Below are 3,903 nucleotides of genomic sequence, written 5' to 3' on the forward strand. Positions count from 1 at the left end.
GAAGACAGGCTGAGAGGGCTGGGGTTGTTCAGCCTGGAGAAGAGAAGGCTCTGGGGAGACCTCATAGCAGCCTTCCAATATCTGAAGGGAGCCTACAGGAGAGCCGGAGAGGGACTCTTTGTCAGGAAGTGTAGTGACAGGACAAGGGGTAATGGTTTTCAATTGGAAGAGGGGAGATTTAGATTAGATATTAGGAAGAAATTCTTTCCTGTGAGGGTGGTGAGGCACTGGAACAGGTTGCCTGGGGAAGCTGTGGCCGCCCCGTCCCTGGAAGTGTTCAAGGCCAGGCTGGATGGGGCTTTGAGCAACCTGCTCTAGTGGAGGTGTCCCTGCCCAGGGCAGGGGCGTTGGAACTCGATGATCTTTAAGGTCCCTTCCAACTCTAACCATTCTATGATTCTATGACTGCCATCTTGCTTTTGTCCTAAACTAAAATAAAGCATAGTTTAAAGTACCATGAAAATGGCTTAAACCAAGTTGTTGGGGTTTTTTCAATTTACACTTTATAGTTGTGTAATTGTCCAAAATGCAAAATTATTCTGCAGCTAAGTGATAGCATTAGCAACTGATGCAACTGTACCACATCAACAGGCCTCCTTCTCGAACGCTCCAGCGCACTGGTGAAGGACTGCGGAGTGAAACATGGAAGGGATTTACTTCAGGGCAACTTTTAACTTACAGTTTGGAGCAACTGCTGTGATGTGAGAGATCCGTGTTACCATCAGCAAAGGTATGTCCTAAGTGTCTGTGTGCACCTATGGACATTTACTGAAAGCAGTTGGGATAATCAAACCTACGGGAAGGTGTAATGTAGAGGGGCGGGGATCAGTCTCCTCTCCCAAGGAACAGGCAACAGGACAAGAGGAAATGGCCTCAAGTTGCGCCAGGGGAGGTTCATACTGGATATTAGGAAAAATTTCTATACTGTAAGGTTATTAAACATTGGAATGGGCTGCCCAGGGAAGTGGTTGAGGCACCATCCCTGGAGGGATTTAAAAGATGGGTTGATATAGTGCTTAGAGACATGGTTTAGTGATGGTTTTTACCAGGGTTAGGTTGATGGTTGGACTAGATGATCTTCAAGGTCCCTTCCAACCTGGACAATTCTGTGATTCTATGATTCTTGAACAAAAGCACATGTTGGTTTTGTAAAGGTGACGGTTTGGAAAGAGACCTCCTGCCAAAAAAAAGCACAATGGTTTCTATAGAACACAATGGTTTCTATAGAACAATCAGACTAAATCCCAGAATACTACTTTTTTGCCACTTTCCAGAGTGAAACTGCAATTAGAAGGAACAAACCTTAGCTGTTCTGAATATTCTATATAATATGTGTGGAATTTAAAGCTATTTGACTTTCTGGTTGAATTAGGTGAATTTTAAAATAACTTGCATATATTTTTCACCATATTTATTACAGGCAAGATGCAGTAACTTCCGTTTTCCTATGTCTGCTTTTGCTTCTTGCTTTTGTACATTTGTACAATGTAGTAACTATTGGTTTTCACTGCTCCAAGGTAAATCTAAAGTAAAGAGGTAAAGAAGTAAAATAGTTCATAGGGAACTTTTAAATATCTAGAACTGTCCTTTTACACCCGCTTCAAATTTAGTAGCAACGTTGCACATAGATCAATAAAACGAAATCAAAACGAATGAAAAAAACCCGCTTCCAATACATTTTAGAATATTATTCAAGCTGATTAAGTTATTCAGATACATGAAATCAATATTCACAAGATTATTTCATTCCCACTGGCTTCAAAGGACCAGCAAATGTTTTAAATTAATAATAAATTTTTATTTTAATCTGAACAGGCTGACTGTGTAATATTGCTGACTTTTCTATTTTAAATGTGTCCGTGGTGAATTATGCATTAAGAAACTGAACTCAGGAATCAAAAAAATCAGTTTTACTTTGATGAATTTCATATCCTTTCATTTTTAACACTGCTCCTTATTTCCATACCAGAAAGTTGTTATATTTGTTACCAGTCCAGACACTGAGTCATTCTTGTTTAAACCAGACACTGGGCTCTCTGTGTAATTTCTCTCTCCCCTTCAGAGCTGTTGGACCGAGAGGAAAATCGTAATGCCAGGTGCCTCCCCCAGCTCCGTTTCCAAAGGTATTACTGTAAAAACACACAGAGGTGCTAAACGCTGCCGAGCGGCAATGGAAATTCTTTGAGCTGTGGTTATTTCGGATGCAGCTGAGCTAGGGAATAATACCTGATTCTGACAATATGCACAGACTTAGAGTTTCCAGTTAGAATGTTTCATCTTCTCTCCAAAAACCTCTCTCCTGACACTTTATAATGACGCAGTGAGAGTCATATCGTTTATTTTGCACGAGCTAACCTGCATTTAAAGGTAAGAACTCTGCAAGTTTCTCTGAATTTTATTTTTTTTCTGAAAACTTTTGTGGAACTTTTAACAGAGCTGAAATTCAAAGATTTAGATATTGTTCATATTTTGTGTTAAAATATCTATGTATGATATAAGTTTTAAATGTGGGTGGCACTAGAAACTCAGTTGCTCTTCTTTTTGCAAACAAATAACCCCTGAGCGCTGTTACCTAATGGCCAGTTAGAACAATGTCCGTTTTCAAAAATATCTGTTTAATTCTGAAGCATAAAATTGAATTTATTTTCTAAGAGATTCAGCTTCCTGACTCACTTCTCGGCTACCTGTGTGTAGGTGCTTAAGCCCATACACTTCCATTGAGGTGGTGCTTGAGTAACTATAGACGTAGAGAAGTTTGAAGAGTGCCTTCAAATCTGTCATTTTTCAGCAATTCTAGTTTTTACCACTAGATGGCTTCCCAGGATAGTGGATATAGATCCAGACCTCCTGAATGGGATTGGATTAATTTGAGTACATTCTTAATGATATATACAGTCATAACCCCGAAGTTCTTCCCAGCAGAGCTGAGAGGACAGCAGTGGGAGGTTGGACCCTTGAGCACCGTTTGCCATCCTCAAAGCTTCGTTGGGTTATTTCTGATCGGGGCCACAACTACGAACTGTGCACCAACAGCTCAATTCAAACATGCAGTTTGATCCTCCTCAGCAATGCTTAATAGGAACAACTGAAAACGTCATTTACCTGCCTAATATTTAACCCTGCAAACCACCACGTCGGGGGACCTAGTTGCAATACACTTTGCCCTTTCTCCTGTTACAACATAGTTTAAAGTGCTACGGAGACCTTCTTGTGTTGCGACTCTGCCCTCATAACTGGACAAAAAAATGTCTTGGAAAAGGAGAGAAAAAACCCACCCTTTGTTGTGAGAAAGTGAGTCCCCCTGCTTTAGTCAGAGCCTGCCTTTTATTGCCCCGCGACTAAACCCCCAGTGTCAGCAACGCAAGCTTGGAAAATCCGTGAGCTGTCACGCCGTCCACAAAACCCCTGGTCCAACGGCAATAGATTGAGATGATGATCAGCCCAGGCTGGACTCAGCCCCGCAACGTGGGGCCGAGAGACGTTTTCCCGTCTTATCTTGGGCGAGCAGATCCTCTGCCAGAGCTCCCTGAGGCAGAGCCGGCTCCCTTGAACTCAGCCTTAACCCCGGCTCTTCCTGGAACCGCTTTTCCCTGGGCTCAGACCGCGGCTGTGGGCACGTTAGGGAGGCGGCAGGGGCTGAGCTGGCTCGGTGACAGTGTGCCCCAGCTCCAGCTGCGAGCCCAGCGTGGCTCCCAGCAAGCCCCGACTCGCCGCCCGGCAGCCGGCGGCCGCCCCAGCCCTGCCTGCGAGGGCGAGTTTCTGTGCGGTGGCTGCCGGAGGGCTCCGGGGGAGGGGAGAGCCCGAACCAGCCACTCACAGGAACAGTAGTGAAATCTCCCCAACACTTTAACTGTCAATCAGGCTTAATGGGGTATAAAAACTCCCCAGCGCCGCGGCTGTGAT

The sequence above is a fragment of the Numenius arquata genome, chromosome 20 (assembly GCF_964106895.1).
Source record: "Numenius arquata chromosome 20, bNumArq3.hap1.1, whole genome shotgun sequence".
Taxonomy (NCBI): domain Eukaryota; kingdom Metazoa; phylum Chordata; class Aves; order Charadriiformes; family Scolopacidae; genus Numenius; species Numenius arquata.